Source organism: Trachypithecus francoisi, unplaced genomic scaffold, assembly GCF_009764315.1.
Source record: "Trachypithecus francoisi isolate TF-2019V2 unplaced genomic scaffold, Tfra_2.0 Lachesis_group8, whole genome shotgun sequence".
In the NCBI taxonomy this organism is placed as follows: domain Eukaryota; kingdom Metazoa; phylum Chordata; class Mammalia; order Primates; family Cercopithecidae; genus Trachypithecus; species Trachypithecus francoisi.
This window is the reverse complement of record NW_022681473.1, coordinates 84,728,049-84,746,724: the sequence shown is the minus strand read 5'-3', so window position 1 is coordinate 84,746,724 and position 18,676 is coordinate 84,728,049. Positions and strand designations below refer to the sequence as shown.

Sequence of the window (18,676 nt, the reverse complement as noted above, 5' to 3'; positions counted from 1 at the left end):
CTCTTCTCCAGTAATTTGAAATACCAAGGAATTTAAATACTCTGTTAAAATGCAAATTTCTTTCCCCTCTCACTCTTCTCAGCACCCCTTCTTGACAAACATTTAAAGTCCTTACCAGCTAATACTTTGACTGAATGGGCCCTAAGAATGGGCTTGGGCTTGCAAAGACAGAGAAGCCAAACAGCAAAAGGAGAGTGAATGAACATGACTACATAACGGACACCTACTACACACAGCCTCACCTGGGACAGGTCACTACAATTGGTAGTTCTCCATTAATGACTGTTGAATGAACAAACCAATGATTGAATGCACCCAGGCTGCTTTGATCAAAATGCTTGTTTTGCTCCTAGAACAAGTAAGGATAATTTTTAAGTTCAAGTTCGGCCGGGCGCGGTGGCTCAAGCCTGTAATCCCAGCACTTTGGGAGGCCGAGACGGGCGGATCACGAGGTCAGGAGATCGAGACCATCCTGGCTAACACGGTGAAACCCCGTCTCTACTAAAAAAAAAAAAAAAAAAAAAAAATACGAAAAATTAGCCGGGCGAGATGGCGGGCGCCTGTAGTCCCAGCTACTCGGGAGGCTGAGGCGAGAGAATGGCGTAAACCCGGGAGGCGGAGCTTGCAGTGAGCTGAGATCCGGCCACTGCACTCCAGCCTGGGCGACAGAGCGAGACTCCGTCTCAAAAAAAAAAAAAAAAAAAAAAAAAAAAAAAAAAGTTCAAGTTCAAGCACTTTCCGAAGTGTAACTTATGAACCAAAGCATGTAAAAATTTAAATTCCTCATGTTCCACCTCCAAATTTCTGAATCTCTAAAGGTGCAGTCCTGGAATCCACTCGAAATGACTCCTAGCACATTGAGGTTTCCAGCTGGCTCACTGGGGTTAGTCACAGCGCTCCTGCAATTCTCTTTCAGAAGTATTTACTACATCAGAGTGTAGTATGCTAAAGATAAAAGATGATGGTGAACATAGTAGAGATTAGACACAAAGCATTATGGGAGCATAGAGGAATTATGCACAGGGGAAAAAGGACAGGTTCCAAGAAATCCAGGTGCTGAGAGGAGGAAATTTCTAGCAAAGGCATGGACACAAGGAAGGAAAGCGTATACTGCCATGCTTCTAAACACCTTTTCTTTTAACTTCTTCTTTTTATAAACATCAAATGGTCACATCAACCCCAGAGTTAATAAGCCCCCATATGATCACCAGGTGAAAAGTTTTTTTCCAAGCTTTTCTTTCAGCTCTCTGTTTTACAATGGCAATACAGTAGACCCTTGCACAACACAGGTTTGAACAGTGCAGGTCAACTTACACACAGATCTTCCTCCACCTCTGCCACCCTGAGCCAGCAAGCCCAACCTACCCCTTCTTCCTCCTCCTCAGCCTACTCAATGTGAAGATGACAAGGATGAATACTTTTATGATGATCATCTCTTCCTTGTGATTTTCTTAATAACATTTTCTTTTCTATAGCTTATTCTTTATTGTAAGAATACAGTATTAATACATATAACGTATGAAATATGTGTTAATCAACTGTTTATATTATCGGTAAGGCTTCCAGTCAACAGTAGGCTATTAGTAGTTAAGTTTTTGGGGAGTCAAAAATTATATTTTGGCCGGGCGCGGTGGCTCAAGCCTGTAATCCCAGCACTTTGGGAGGCCGAGACGGGCGGATCACGAGGTCAGGAGATCGAGACCATCCTGGCTAATACGCTGAACCCCGTCTCTACTAAAAATACAAAAACTAGCCGGGCGAGGTGGCTGGCGCCTGTAGTCCCAGCTACTCGGGAGGCTGAGGCAGGAGAATGGCGTAAACCCAGGAGGCAGAGCTTGCAGTGAGCTGAGATCTGGCCACTGCACTCCAGTCCGGCGACAGAGCGAGACTCCGTCTCAAAAAAAAAAAAAAAAAAAAAAAATTATATTTGGATTTTCAACTGTAGGAGGGTCAGCGCCCATGACTCCTGCATTGTTCAAGGGTCAACTCTAGTGTGTTTTTTCTTGCCTTTTTCTAAATATAAAATCATATTCTCAAATAAGCTTTTTCACACAGCACGTCTCCTCTGAAGATTCTGACACATGCCCTGCCCTGCAAACTGTTGGCAGGAGCATGATTCAGGGAATACTGACAGTACTTAAAGCAGAGGGCGCTGTGTCTACATTGTCTAAAGGACAGCAAAGGGCAAGGGGATGAGCCCTTGTCAGGACCAGATTGACTCAGAGTGAAAGAAAGAAAAACAAAAAGGAGGAAAATGGCCGGGCGCGGTGGCTCAAGCCTGTAATCCCAGCACTTTGGGAGGCCAAGACGGGCGAATCACAAGGTCAGGAGATCGAGACCATCCTGGCTAACACGATGAAACCCTGTCTCTACTAAGAATACAAAAAACTAGCCGGGCGAGGTGGCGGGCGCCTGTAGTCCCAGCTACTTGGGAGGCTGAGGCAGGAGAATGGCATAAACCCAGGAGGTGGAGCTTGCAGTGAGCTGAGATCCGGCCATTGCACTCCAGCCCGGGGGACAGAGTGAGACTCCGTCTCAAAAAAAAAAAAAAAAAAAAAAGGAGGAAAATGTGGAGGGCAAGTGGGAAGATACACAAGGTACGACATTTGTGTAGTTCTGGAAATATCAGGTGCTTATGGATGAAGAAACTGCTCCTGGAACAAATAAAACGTTATGCAACAGAAGAGTCATTTGAAAATACCGCTCCATTTGAAGCTTACCAAGGACTCTGTGTGGATTATGAAAAAGTTTCCCAACAAATATTTATTAAGTACCTACTGAGGACTAGGCTCTGTGCTATCAGGCTACACAGGTGGTTTGGCTGGATTATTAAGTTATAGATCTGAGGCCCGTTTGTCGGGATGTTTTTAGTTTCACACCCATAGTGACACACCAGTCTCTTCTTGCTTGACTGCTTTCTCCTGTAAGCATATTACCTAATATGCACTAAACACATAATTTTATCTATACAAACACAAGAAACTGAGGATAGATATGCTGATGTCCAGAGAAAATGCACCTGCACCAAATGGGGTTAGGAAGAAGAATGGAGACGTTGGCCCCAAACAAACCTGGTGTCAAGCCCAGACTGAGACAGATCAGCTATAAATATAAAGATCCTGGCATAGAATAGATATTCAATACGTGATGGTTATTTTAAACATTATTTGCTACCACTACCACAGAAACCTTGGGAATACTGAAAACTTGTAATACTTCTTTTTTTTTTTTTTTTTTTTTTTTTTTTTTTGAGACGGAGTCTTGCTCTGCCACCCAGGCTGGAGTGTAGTGGCCGGATCTCAGCTCACTGCAAGCTCCGCCTCCCGGGTTTACGCCATTCTCCTGCCTCAGCCTCCCGAGTAGCTGGGACTACAGGCGCCCGCCTCGTCGCCCAGCTAGTTTTTGGTATTTTTTAAGTAGAGACAGGGTTTCACCGTATTAGCCAGGATGGTCTCGATCTCCTGACCTCGTGATCCGCCCGTCTCGGCCTCCCAAAGTGCTGGGATTACAGAAACTTGTAATACTTCTTTGGCTGATATCATTGCAGGGTTTCTCAACCCTGGCCCTCTGACATTTGGGGCTGATGATTCTTTGTTGTGAGAGACTGCCCAGTGCATTGTAGGGATGGCCTCTACCCACTAGATGCCAGTGGCAACCACCCCCTCTACCTTCATTTATGAAAACAAAAACTGTCTCCAGACATTGCCAAATGTCCCCTAGGGGGCAAAATTGCCTCTGATTGAGAACCACTGAGTTAGTTGATTAATTGATGTTGCCCACTTGAAAAGAAGCTCCCAAGCCTCTAATCATATTGATCATTCCGTTGAGATACTGGGTGAATCCAATCGCATACTAATAGACAGCAGCTTCAGTTCCATCCACCGTACAATATATCATTCTATTATGATTGCTTCCCTTTCCTCTTTTCATGAGCAAAAAACTAATCATGTTTTCCTCTCTGATTTCCAGTGATGATATAGACACGTTTTTGTTTCTAAAAATGGAATCATACTGAGTTTCTAAAACAACATAAAGCCACTATTAAAAATAAGGATTTTCGGCCGGGCGCGGTGGCTCAAGCCTGTAATCCCAGCACTTTGGGAGGCCGAAACGGGCGGATCACGAGGTCAGGAGATCGAGACCATCCTGGCTAACACGGTGAAACCCCGTCTCTACTAAAAAAATACAAAATTACCCGGGCGAGATGGTGGGCGCCTGTAGTCCCAGCTACTCGGGAGGCTGAGGCGAGAGAATGGCGTAAACCCGGGAGGCGGAGCTTGCAGTGAGCTGAGAACTGGCCACTGCACTCCAGCCTGGGCGACAGAGCGAGACTCCGTCTCAAAAAAAAAAAAAAAAAAAAAAAAAAAATAAGGATTTTCACAATAGCTGAAGACAATGCAGATCAGAATGTTCACCTTAAAGAATCCTTGTAATCCCCATTTTGAAAGTAATTATTGGATGTTTATACTGACAATGTACCTTTTCAGTTGACAGATAGAAAGAACAGTGAGAGAAATGACCCTTCCACAATCTGTACAGCAATTTTAGTTCTTCTCTCTCCAGAATATGCACTACAGACCAACAGGTCTTATACCTTTTTAAAAGCCAAGGAAAGACAGAGAAGTGGGGAAATTCTCACCATTCCCAATGGCTCCAGATGCTCTAGATGGTTCCATTCAGGAGAAAAATTTGTTTTACAGCATAAATTCAAAGTGACGGAAGAAGTTAAAATTCATGTCTTAAATGTTCTATAAGTTATTGATCAAGAAATCAGAAAGCATTTATTGCATTTCAGTCATAGAGCCAGTGTCATGAGTATCATGCTAGGTATAAGTCTTCAGAAAAGTCCAAAGTATGGATTGGGAGAGAGAGGGAATAATTAGAAATAACTAGAAAAAATTAAGTCCTGGTCAGGCGCAGTGGCTCATGCCTGTAATCCCAGCACTTCGGGAGGCCAGGGAGGGCGGATCACTTGAGGTCATAAGTTGGAGACCAGCCTGGTCAACATGGTGAAACCCTGTCTCTACTAAAAATACAAAAATTAGCCGGGCATGGTGGAGGGCACCTGTAATCCCAGCTACTCAGGAGACTGAGGCAGGAGAATCACTTAAACCTGGGAGGCAGAGGTTACAGTGAGCCGAGATCATGTCACTGCACTCCAGCCTGGGCGACAGAGCAAGACTGTCTCCAAAAAAAAAAAAAAGAAAAAAGAAAAAATTAAGTCCTAAATAGAGGATTAACGGAAAGCACAACAGAGTTTGAAAGAAGGCAAAGTATGTGAGAACTATAATGGTTCATTCATTCATTCATTTATTCAGAAATATTGGCAGGGCACATTGACTTTATTCCTGTAATCTCAGCGCTTTGGGATGCCAAGGCGGGAAGATCTCTTGATGCCAGGAGCTCAAGAACAGCCTGAGCAACATAGTAAGACCCTGTCTCTACAAAAAAAAAAAATTAAAAATTGACCAGGTGTGGTAGAGTTTGAGGTTACAATGAGCTAGGATGGCACCACTGCACTCCAGTCTGGGTGACAGAATGACACCCTGTTCCCCCAACACCACCAAAAAAAATTATTGATTACATTGATAATCCATGTACTCTGCTAGATGCTCGGATACCCTGGTGTGGGCTTTGTCTTACTAAAACATATAAATAAGTCTACAGTTACAAACTGGCCTATGTGCAATGAAGAAAAGGAGCAGACTGAGAGTGCAATAACAGAGGGGTTAACAATTAGGGAGAAAGTGGCCATTTAGAGAGGATGAAAAGGGAAGCCTTCTCCAAGAAGATATGTAAGTAAAGACTGAAAAGACAAGAAGGTGTGGCCACATAAAAGAGGCAGGAAGAGCATTCCAGGCCAAGCAAATATCATGTGCAAAGGTCTTGTGGCAGAAAAGTTCTCAGAAAGTTCCAGGAACTTAAAGGAGGCAAAGGAAGTACAGTCCCTGCAGGTACCCTGTGCTAAGGATGCAGGGATGGCCGCGGAAAGCTCTTTAGGAATGTTACTTGTCTCCTTTACCTGGGTGTCTGGGAATGGCCCCTTTCTATTCAACCTATATGATATAAGGTATATACAATAGGGGTTTCAAATTAAATAGAGGAGAGAAAGAGAACATAAGAAAATGGCCAGTTCGGGACAAACAACAATAAAAAGATTAAATGGAAACAACCTGAAAGTAGACATAGACTATGGAGTCTACGTATTTGATTACAATATCTACCCAAAGGATGCAGCCTCTTTAGAGCTTTGACTGAGTCCTGTTGAAAACAGGAGAAGGGCCGGGCGCAGTGGCTCACACCTGTAATCCCAGCACTTTGGGAGGCCGAGGCGGGTGGATCACGAGGTCGGGAGATCGAGACCAGCCTGGCTAACACGGTGAAACCCCGTCTCTACTAAAAATGCAAAAAATTAGCTGGGCGCCTGAGACCACAGGCGCCTGGTGGCAGGCGCCTGTGGTCTCAGCTACTTGGGAGGCTGAGCCAGGAGAATGGCGTGAACCCGGGAGGTGGAGCTTGCAGTGAGCCGAGATCACGCCACTCCAGCCTGGGCAATTGAGCAAGACTCTGTCTCAAAAAAAAAAAAAAAAGAAAGAAAACAGGAGAAGACTCAGAATCTTCAGTGCCATTAGGGCCATAGTTCTTAAACTTTAGCTGTATCAGTATCACCTGAAGGGCTTGGTAAAACACAGATTGCTGGGCCCCACTCCAGAGTTTCTGATTTGGTAGGCCTGGATGGGGCCCAAGAATTTGCATTTGCAAGTTCTCTGATGGTGCTGATGCTGCTTGTCCATGGACAACACTTTGAGGGTCTATATTTCTATGCACTCAGAATCTCAACCTAAATAACACAGCAGGCACATGATATTGTAGGAGAAGAAAGATCATAATCCAGTTTTCTATGTTGAACTAGCACATATGGAGTGTCTCCTCTGAACCAGATTATTTCATTCATTATCTCATTCCATCAGTATGGTAGATATTATTACCTATGTGTTACCCATGTGGACTGGAGGCTAGGGGAGGTCCTGTCAATTACCTGAGATCACATGCCTAATAAGTGACAGAGCCAAGATTCAAGTCTGTTTTTTGCAGAGCTCTGGCCCTTTTGTTTTGCACCTAAATGATGAAAAACTTTATTCTGCGTCAAGGTATCAGAAAACGAAGCTGCATTTGGGGGCACATTATAGATGAGGAATGATTCATATATGGTGAGTACAAAACTCAATTATAGAATTATTTCTCAGCTAGTACCAGATACTCCAAACTATAAATGCTTAAATAAAAGTAAGATATGATTTGCCATACTAAAAGTCTAGAAGTGAAATATGACAGAATTTAAACCAGCAGATATAAATGCAGCACCTATGTGTATATTTTTTAAAAATCAAATATTGGGGGAAAAAATCAAATATTGAGAAAAGCTCTGGCCTTAAACACATCTCACCTGAAATCCAACCAGAAAGCCAGTCCATGATTTTAGCAAATTTTAATTCATTGTATGAAAAAAAATTATGAATGCTAGGTGAATCCAGTGACAAAAAGGGCAACTTTTTGGTTAAAACCACAAAAGAAACTTGTTTTCTCAGAACATTAATGAAAATATTTTAAGTCATTTTCAAAATGTCTAATTGATATGATCTTCACAAAAAAATATATCTAGTCTGTATAGAAATTCATCTTGAAATAAGAATGAGGCAGAATGTTTTTTTAAAGGGTTATGTATATATATGCCCTTCATATCAGTGTAACATGACTGTGATCATCTTACAAACAAAACTCAAAATCAATTCAGAGAGCAGTGTGGCCTTGGAGACCACCCACACCCAACACAGTTGTACATACTGGGCTTTGCTATCAAGTTAAGGAGTGAGCAAATGAGTTCAGTGTCAAAGGTTATGTTTTCACAGTCATTCAAATTATATCCCAAAAACTTTTCTTGTATTCTCTACCTTTTGACATTTTTTTTCAAAAAACGGATTGCAGAGTATACAGGAATCCTGCTATACTTTATATACTACTTTAGGTGTAGTCTAATTTTTTTTTTAATTTATCATTGCTTAAAAATCTTCAAAATAGCTTAGTGAGGCTCGTGACAGCGCTGGCCACATGGAGTAGCCTTTTGTTGCCTTTAAACACTGTCACACCATCTATGACTATCCCATTGGTCTGAAGTGTACTGGCAAACTAAGCATCCTGTAAGACAAGCTAAAATTTGCTTTTTGCCAATCAGTTGAAAGTCCTGCGTCTCTTCATTGATGTACTTTCTCTAGGTATTGATAGGCAAAAGCACAAAGCATTTATTATGCATTCAATCATGTAGCTAAACAAAAAACTGAAGTCTCCTGAAGCTACTTAAACCAGCCGTTCCAAAACCTCCTGCCACCACTTTGTTCTGTTATACTATCAAAAACTTTCTCAACTATAAATGAAAGAATAAATGGTAGTGCTGCTCTCCAGATATTAGGCACTGCTCCATATCTTTGAACATTTGATTTTTTAGCTAATGACTGTGTCAAAAGCCTCAAAAAACCTGAAATTAATTTGAAATTAATTAAATGAAATTAACAGATCCAAGATTCAAGTCTGTTTTTGCAAAACTCTTGCCTTTTTTTTTTTTTGAGATGGAGTCTCACTCTATTGCCCAGGCTAGAGTGCAGTGGTGCAGTCTTGGTGCACTGCAACTTCCTTCTGCCTCCCTGGTTCAAGTTAGTCTCCTGACATCCTCCCAAGTAGCTGGGATTACAGGCATGTGCCACCATGCTCAGCTAAATTTTGTATTTTTGGTAGAGACGGGGTTTCATCATGTTGGTCAGGCTGGTCCTGAACTCCTGACCTCAGGTGATCTATCTGCCTCAGCCTACCTAAGTGCTGGGATTTACAGGCAAGAGCAGCTCTTGCTCTTAACCACTATTTTATGTTGCCTCCCATCTCATGGGCACAAGAAATATGTTTCCTGACTCCAGACCTTACTTCCCGACTGGAAAGCACTCTGAGGCCTGCCCCATTGTGGTTAGTGATGAATCTAGACAGTTTTCACAGACTCCTGAGGACTCTTAGTGGCCTGAATTTGCTGCTAAGCTCTTCCCTTTCCTTATGGGAGACACTAAGAGCTATTTATTAAGCCTCCATGTAAGCATTACACTAGGCATGTTATAGGCACTCTCTCTTTTTAAACCACCAGAGGCTGTTTCCTCTCTGTGGGAGGCAGTTACAGATTTTAAAACACAGGCTTAGCAGTCAGATGGGCCTGGAATCACCCCTTCTGCCACTTATTAGTCCTATGATGTTGGCTGAACGATTTAAACTTCTGTAAAACCGTTTTTGTCATTTCATAAGCAGTAGTTACAGTAGTATCTACCTCAAAAGACTGTGAGAAATTCATGAGTAAATTACATGTAAAGCTCTTAGTTCAGTGCTTAACTTGCAGCAGGTGTTCTAGAAACATTAACTATTATTAACCTGTTAGCCATTTTCTTACCAAATATGATCATTTTGGTGGAGTTTTAATTATTGCTGTGCTAGACTGTGCTAGACACATAGTTTCTTTTTGTTTATATTTCCTGAATTTTGGGCAGATCCAGGAAACATGAATAATTGTCATCTTGATTTGAGCTCTCCATCTCCCCACCCCCACAAATAGGAAAAATAGTTCAAGGTACCATAATAGACAAAACAGAAAAAAATTGGGCTAGGTTAGGTATTTTACATAAATTAATAATTATAACTATACCCAAATGAATATTAATTAACTGATTGATATAAACTCAGACAGGGGAGTCGAAATCAAGGGGTCTAATGATCCCACAATGCCAAGTACTAGCCAAGCTATATGTGAAGTGATGTGCTCATGTCTCAGTGCCAAATTTTAAGTGAAGTGTTTCTCAGCTAGAAAGCACTCAGAAGGTGTTGAGCAGGATGGGAATGAATGGAGAAACTCGGTCATATCTAGTGTAGAAAAGAGACGATTAAGACATTATATAATGACAACCTTCAAATATTTCAAAATCTTTTAGAAAGAAATGAGGAATAGACTTATTCTATATTTGCTCTGTAACACTATATAGCAATAATGTTTTTCAAAGAGTAGTTGGTCACCCAATTATGGGTCATGAAATCAATTTAACAGAGTCCTGACCAGCATTTTAAATAAATAAAATAGAATATAATAAGAAACACCAGATGCAGCCAAATAAGAGTAATTGCTATTCCATGAAATTCTGTTTAGTTATATTTATATTTATATTTGTGTTTGTGGGTCTAAACATAAAATATATCCTTATGTTGGGTCATAATAATGATATGGGAAGAGGGCAGGGAAGTTCTGGGTAGAGATGGGCGGGGTCCCTGGCAACGGCTCCATCCTCGGGCCTGTGCCCACAAACCTAAATGAGGACAGGCATTTCTGTTTTTGCACCCAAAAAGTTGCTTTTGGCCTGCCACGCCCCCCATCCTGTGCCCATAAAAACCCGAGACCCTAACAGGCACAGACACAAGTGGCTGGACGTCGAGAGGAGCAGAAGAACACACCAACAGACACCACCAGACACTGCAGGCCATCAACAGAGGAATTTGGTTGGGGGCAGTCAGAGGAGAGTCTGGCTGTTGGGCAGCCTGACTCCAGGGGAAGGCCACTTTCCAACTCCATCCCCCTTCTGGCTTCCCATCCACCTCATTCAGAGCTACCTGCACTCAATAAAACCTTTCACCCATCTTCCAAGCCCACTTGTGATCCAATTTTTCTGGTACACTAGGGCAAGAATCCAGGATACAGAAAGCCCTCTGTCCTTGCGATAAGGCAGAGGGTCTAACTGAGCTGATTAACACAAGCGGCCTGCAGACAGCAAAACTGACAGAGCACACTGTAACACACACCCACTGGGGCTTCAGGAGCTGTAAACACTCAACCCTAGATGCTGCCCTGGGGCTGGAGCCCAAAACAACGCTCCCCACAACCTGCCTGTCTGCATGCTCCCTCTAGGAGTTTGAGCAGCGGGGCACTGAGGAAGCGAGCCACGCCTGCCGCAGGCCCTGTGATGGGGATATGGGAACTCCTCCCATTTCAGTAAAATAAACGTCTGAAAGCTCTAGAAGGCAAAACATGGACAACTGTGTGTAAGAAACAGTAAGTCAGATTTCCGCTCTCTATAAAGAAATCTTTATAATAACGATCACTGTGGAATAGACCAGGTTTTCTCAGGAAGCAGGAGCCCCTCCCCCATTCACATAACACCCCCTCAGAAGATGTTCTAGCAGAGGCCGAGTGATGATGCATTAAAGAGGATGGCATTGGGTGTTCCCTCCAATGAGGACACTAAGATGCTCTGACTCACCAAAATGGGGTCAATCAGACATGAGCTTCTGCTAAAAGAAAGAATAGAAGAAGATCAAAACCTTAACATTCAGAGCCCAGAAGCCAAATAACCAGTCCAGGAGCAGGCAGTCTTCTGTGTTTATATATTGTGCACAGTGGAGCATCAAATCCCTGAAGTTGTTTAGGATTTCTACTGTAGGAAGGGTTAATTTCAAGCATCCATTTTCTAACTGAGGTGATAAAATAATATGCATAGCAGCAATCAAGTCTCATTGATGTAAGCACCTAAATGGAATCAAGTGGCAACTGAATACCTGGCAACATGGAACTGAGTCATCATTTATCACACCTACTAAGAGCAAGTGGAGTCAAGTGGCAACTGAATACCTGGTGACATGGAACTGGGTCACCATTTATTACACCTACGAAGTGCAAGCCAAAATCCAATGCAAAGGGCAGAGCATCCCCAGATACTGCTCCTACACCTAGGGCTGCCAGATGAAACACCATTTGGATCTGAATTGAAATTATCTGCTTATCTGAAGATAAACAACAAATATTTTCATATTATATGTCCAAAATATTGCAGTGGACATATTCATACTAAAAAAATTATTCACTGTTTATCTGAAATTCAAATTTAACTGGGTCTCCTGTGTTTTATTTCCTAAGTCTGGCAAATACCAGCCTACCTACACTAGGTTATATCCCTAAAATTACTTTAGAGGAGCCTTTAGTCTCTCATTTGATAAACAGTGTGGAATGTCAGCTATAAGAAGCTGATACTAGTAAAAAGCAATACTGATAAGGACAGAAAAAGGAGTGAAATGCAAGTGAGCATGGTGTAACAGCTTTGTCCCACTGAATAGTACAGAGCCAAATTTAAGGACTTTTGAAGAGTAAGAAAAACAGACACTGTGAGGCATAAGGGTGTGGACAGTATTTGAGGAAGGAGATAACAAAGTTACAGTCCCACTTTGCAGCGTTCCCATGATAAATCTGAGTTTGTATGAGAGACAAGATTCAGCTTCATTCTTCTGCACTTTATTATTCAGCATTTGGTTGCAGGGACCCCAGAAGAGCTCACAATGGCTGCCGCCAACTGTTCTGAGGCATACATGATGCCGTTCAGGTCACACTATGATGGATGGATCTCATCCGGAAAGCTGGCCTGGGCTCTCCTTGACCTCCATGACTGAGTCAGGTTCCTCTTCCCTGGGGTCCCATGTCTCCCTTGCAGTCACGATATAATAACAACAATAATTGCAAATGCTCATAGAATGCCAAATATGTGCTAGGCATTCTACATATATTATCTCATTTTACCCCTTCCAATAAGCCTATGAAGTAGATATTTACTTTCCCATATCACAGATGAGGAAATTGAAGTCCACAGGGGTTAGATAACTTGCCCAAGGTCACGTAGCCAATAAGTGCTCGTTGGCCTGAAGGAGCTAGAACTCCACGTTGTAAATGTTTCTGTTAATAGATCTTTCTTCCCAATTAAGTTACCAGTTCTTTGAGGGAAGGACTATGTCTCACTCACCCTCGCGTGCCTGAGCCTAGCTTTCAGTGTGTGGCAAGTTGCAGGCAGTGTTGTGAGTGGGTCAAGCTAAGGTTTTGTAGTCAAACATACCTAGTTGCAAATTAGGGCTCTGCCAAGAATCTGTTATTGAGAATCAGGAGGCTGGGTTCTAGTGACTTGCTCTGGAATTGAAGATGGTGGTTAGGAATCCTAGCAATAGAGAAGAACAGGGCTGGGTTTAAGCCCTGGCCCTACCACTTACCAGGTGTGATTTGGCAACTTATTTAACTTGTCTTAGCTTCAGTTCTCCATCTGTAAGATAAGGGAAATAATAGTACCTGTCTTACAGGATTGTTTTAAGATGATTGACATAATGTTATAATCTAACACATGAAAAGCACTCAATAAATATTAGCTCTTTTATTATAATACATTTAATAAAGTCATTTGTAATTTAGTTCTTTTTCCATCTTTTTTCAATGTCAGCAAGTGAATTAAGAAAGGAGAAACAGGCCGGGCGCGGTGGCTCAAGCCTGTAATCCCAGCACTTTGGGAGGCCGAGACGGGCGGATCACGAGGTCAGGAGATCGAGACCATCCTGGCTGACACGGTGAAACCTCGTCTCTACTAAAAAAAATACAAAAACTAGCCGGGCGAGGTGGTGGGCGCCTGTAGTCTCAGCTACTCGGGAGGCTGAGGCGGGAGAAGAGCGTAAATCCGGGAGGCGGAGCTTGTAGTGAGCTGAGATCCGGCCACTGCACTCCAGCCTGGGCAACAGAGCGAGACTCCGCCTCAAAAAAAAAAAAAAAAAAAAAGAAAGGAGAAACAAAATGGACTTCAGGGAAAGAAGCCGTACTTGAGAGTGACAAGGCGAGGAGGGGAAGACAGGAAAAAAAAAAAAAAACCACCAGGAAAGCAGTAGAATGAGAGTAATATTTATTAGATGCTAGTCATTTTCAGGAACTATTCTAAATGCTTTAAATGTGCTAATTCTTTTGATCCTAATCACCCGTCTACAAGATAGGAGGGGAACCAGTGGAGGGGGAGGCATCAGGTGTTCACCTGAAGTTAACCCCCACCACAGCCAGACAGTGACATACAACTGCCTGCCACACTCCTTAGTTCACAGCAAATATTCAGTCTGGAGTCCCCACTTGAATTTGAGGGAAAATGATTTTTAGAGCTAACAGGTAAATCTTTTTATAAAAGGAGCCTAAAGTCTAACTCTCTGGCTGACCAACCACAAGAGCAAAAATAATGGACATTTATTCATGGTCAACAGACAGTAAACAGCAAACCCTTGGGAGATAGACAAAGGAGCCCTGGCAGGTTTACAGATCCCAGCAGTAGACTATCGTACCCCACCCCACCAGCCCCAAACCCTGTATTTTCCACAGGATTCATTCCAGACCAGGTTTTGTACCCACAGGTCCCTTCTGTGTTTTCTTAAGAACCTAAAGTTTCCAAAAGCTATTTACTGTTAGACAGTAACCTGAAAGCAGTCTCAGTGTCCACTCTTCCCAGTAATCTTTTTAAAAATCCCTGAGACAAGATTAATAAGTCTTTTTTTTTTTTTTTTTTTTTTTTTTGAGACGGAGTTTCGCTCTGTCGCCCAGGCTGGAGTGCAGTGGCCGGATCTCAGCTCACTGCAAGCTCCGCCTCCCGGGTTTACGCCATTCTCTCGCCTCAGCCTCCCGAGTAGCTGGGACTACAGGCGCCCGCCATCTCGCCCGGCTAATTTTTTGTATTTTTTTTAGTAGAGACGGGGTTTCACCGTGTTAGCCAGGATGGTCTCGATCTCCTGACCTCGTGATCCGCCCGTCTCGGCCTCCCAAAGTGCTGGGATTACAGGCTTGAGCCACCGCGCCCGGCCAAGATTAATAAGTCTTACCACCAGGTGGTCAGTAATCTTGTCCACTCTAGATTTGGGGGTACAAAGGTCACAGGGGAGAGAATTAAGCAGAAATAAATGTTTATACATATTTGACATTAACATAACCACACATATGTGCCATGGGGATAAATGTTCACATGCAGCGGTCCTGTAAGGAGTGTATTTCAGCAGGCAGCAGACAGCAAGAGATAGCAAACCATTCCTGAACATGTTTCCCTCATTTTGCCAAGGAACATTCTTTTTTTATCCCTTTTTATAATCTGACCTGTTCCATTTTCTGGCAAAGAGCCCTAGGAAGGCAAGCACTGCCTTTTCTGTCCATATTCCAATCTAAAATGGAAAAAGGAAGAGGGAGCAAGACGAGGCGAGTGGGGGCTGAGGAGGGTGCAACTGACTTAGGGAAACAAAGGCACAGATGGAGGAGGGAAAGAAGAGAGTGAGAAAAGGAGAGAAACTGGAAAGGAGAGGGGGTGAGCACGAGAGAGAGAGCAAACCATGAATATCAAATTAATTAATTTAATGTGTCCACACTGGGCAAAACTGATTTGAGGAGTGTGAGTGTAAAAAAAAACAAACAGGATAAATTCCAGAATGATCATCCAGCAAGAACGTGCCCCAGAAACCATAATCATGGTATCCTTGAACAAATCACACTAGTAATTTATACACTCTTTAGACTCCCTTAGTGCTTAACAACTGATGAAATATCGTTTCTGGGGAGTCCGGCTTGTGTTTAATTTTCAGGAATGAATGACCACAGTTTCATTTATTTCTAGTAGAAACATCTCTTTGGCAGGGAAAATGCCCTTCCCATTTTCCTGCGTGTGTGTGTGTGCGTGTTTGTGTGTGTGTGTGTGTGTGCTGTGTGAACGCATGTGAGCATGTGTATGTTGTATCCCATTACTCCAGATCGCTTTCCTTGATTTTTTTTTTTTTTTTTGCCAAAGCAGATAACCATTTATCTTCGGAATTTACTGTCATTCTCCCCCTTCCTACTCCATTCTCTCTCCCAACTAGAATATCCTGAAATAAAACTCACTTCCTGACCCCAACTAGAATACCCTGAAATAAAACTCACTTCCTGACCAATGTGTAATATCACTTTGCAAACCAATATTAGGGGAGTAGTGATCAATTTTACATCCAAGTTTGAGTCCACCTGCCCTGAACCGTGCTTTTGTATTCTCCTTAGGCTTCTACTACCTTGCCCAAATTGTGCTGCTACAAAGGTTTCGTTTCTTTTAGTATCAACACTATTGGGAAACCAGAGGAGATTTCGTGTCCCAGGGACTCTGTGCTGCAATACATAGGAGTGAATGGACGGAAAGGGCAGAAAGGGCAAGAAATAAATGAAGGAAGCGAAGAGGAGTTTTTATGGTTGTTGTTTCAGATCAATATTTAGATAATACTGATCATTATCTGGTGGTCTAAAAAATATATATATATATATATAGTTTTGAATGCCTACCAGTCATTTTGTTCAAGAAATACGTACTGAATGTCCATGTATTGTACTGCCTGTCCCTGTGCTGGATACTTTAACATATTTTATTTAGTTCTCAATACAATCTCCCTAGGAGGAGACCAACTTGTACATTCTCCTTCCCAGAAAACTGAAACTGGCTCTGGAGCCGGAGATTATATGTTGAATCTAATCTTTGCCTCTAACCAAGTGACTCCGGGCAGATCCTTTAACCTCTCTGAGCCTCTGTTTCCTCCTTCAGAAAATGAAAATAATTCCATCTGCTTCACTGAGTTGTTCTGAGGATGAAATAAACGAATGTGCCCAACAAGATCAATCATGGAAAAGACTGAGTTACTCAGATTTGGGGAAGTGTAACAATGCTGAACTATTCTGTGATTGTTTTTTTGGAACAGGAGGCCAAACCACACCCCTGTGGTAGGGTGAGGCTTCCTGTGAAGGGAATTGAATTTTCCACTGTCAATCATCCTGAGAAAAAGTTAGCTCTCAGAAGCTGTGTTCAGGACTTGGGAAGAAGGATGGCAGGATACATAGGCTTCTAAGGGGTGGAGAGATCTAGGGTACATCCTGGGAGTGAGGTGGGGAGTAGGGACACCCCTGTCAGTTGGAGGTCGGCTCAGGGCTATGCACGCGTAGCCAACCCAATCCCAAAACCTAGGATAGGTGTGGGCTTGTGTCGCAATCAGAAGGACCGGGGCCCACTCAGAATGTGCACAGGAGAGTAGCATCCTCATTGCTGCAGCCAGGAGAGGGTAGGACCCTGTGAAACCAGTCAGGCTCTCAAGCAAGTGAAGGCCAAGCCTCCAAGTTCTGGTGTGAGCAGGCGCAGCAGCAGCAACAGCCAGTGTCAAGTGGAGAAGAGAGGGCGTGGAGCAGTTATCATGGTGTTCACTGGCCTCAATATGGTGTTTCTGAATCCCATCTCCCCTGACAAGACTAGAGCAGCCAGAACTGACTCTGTGCATGCAAATAAGCACCATCTAAGGATTTCTGGACATACAACTGGAGGGTAGCCTTTAAAACGACTTCATTTCTTAGTAAGATGGACAGGCAAATGCTTGGAAATTGTTATATTTGGGGGTACTACGACCCAAGCCAGTAAGCTGCATACAATGGTTACATGTATAAAGTGCCTGACACACTAGGTGAATTCATCCTGGTTCCTTTCTCCTTATTCATCCCCATATAAATGGGAGGGAGGAAACTTTGCATGCAAGGTACATTTGTCTTAGAACAGATTTGTTCAAAAGTCTTGAATCTCGACCCATCCTTCTGAAACAGGGTAGGGAAGAGGAGGTAAGTGACAGTATTATTTAACTTATATGCCCAATCTTTCAGAAAGCTTTGACCATACTTGAAGGTATCAGAGCATTTGTCTAAGGACAGAAAGACATTTAATGGTACTACAATTGGGCATTTCTCATATAATGCATTTAATCCTCACCACCATGGGCTGCGGTCAGTACTATTATTATCCCCATTGTATCAGTCAGGGTCCTATCAGGAGATAGATGGTATATGCAAAAGGGATGACTGAAGACAGTCTAATGAAGCAACTATTTACAAAAGGGTTAAAGGAAAACAGCAAATGATGATGAAGCACCCTGGGGCTAGTCACTATGAGGAGCTGCTACCATCCCTATGATGGTTAGTTTTAGGTGTCGACTTGACTGAATTCAGGGATACCTAGAGAGATGATGATGCATTATTTCTGGGTGTGTCTGTGAGGGTGTTTTCAGAAGAGGCTGGCATTTGAGTAGGTAGACTGAGTGGGGAAGATCTGCCTTCAATGTGGATAGGCACCATCCAATTGGCTGGGAGCCTGGATGGAACCAAAAGGGCTGAGGAGAGGCAAATCCTTGTTGTCTTTTCAAGAGCTGGGACATTCTTCTTCTGCCCTTGGATATCAGAACTCCAGGTTGTTTGGCTTTTGAACTCCAGTACTTGCATCAGAGGTTACCCAGGCTCTCAGGCCTTTGGCCTTGGACTGAGAGTTATATTATCACGTTCCATGGTTCTGAGGATTTCAGACTTGGACTGAGCCTCACCATGGCTTCCATGGTTCCCCAGGTTGCAGACAGCTTGTCACAGGACTTCTCGTCCTCCATAATCACAACAGCATATTCCCCTAATAAATTCCCTCTCACTCAACTATACCTATATATATATCCTATTGGTTCTGTCTCTCTAGAGAACCCTAATACAACCCATAAACTGGAAGGGGAAGTTATCAGAATCCAGCAAGACAGGATGCTATAAGAGAGGGCCATTCTATAGGATCTGCGGCCTTCAGTAGAATCACACAGCCATATTATCCCACAGCCTGACAGGAAGGAAGTAGGTACACTGGGTTCTCTTTCTCACCACACTCCTATATCCTGCCAGTGCCTCCTATTGGTCAAATCTGACAGAAATCCACATGATGCATTCCAAAAGGTAAGTGTTTCAGAGCACAGAGAA

General features: G+C 42.9%; 1 protein-coding gene across 6 annotated transcripts in view; it reads right to left on the bottom strand.

Moving 5' to 3' along the window:
* AMOTL1 (angiomotin like 1) overlaps positions 1–18,676 on the bottom strand; it is a 193,076-nt gene that overhangs the window by 120,200 nt on the left and 54,200 nt on the right. For 2 of the 6 annotated variants that reach the window (XM_033207049.1, XM_033207048.1), the window contains one exon: positions 13,102–13,151. The exons of the other annotated variants lie outside the window; for them this stretch is intronic. The gene's annotated coding sequence lies outside the window, so the exon portion shown is untranslated. The remainder of the gene's footprint in view (positions 1–13,101; positions 13,152–18,676) is intronic. 6 annotated transcript variants of the gene reach the window in all.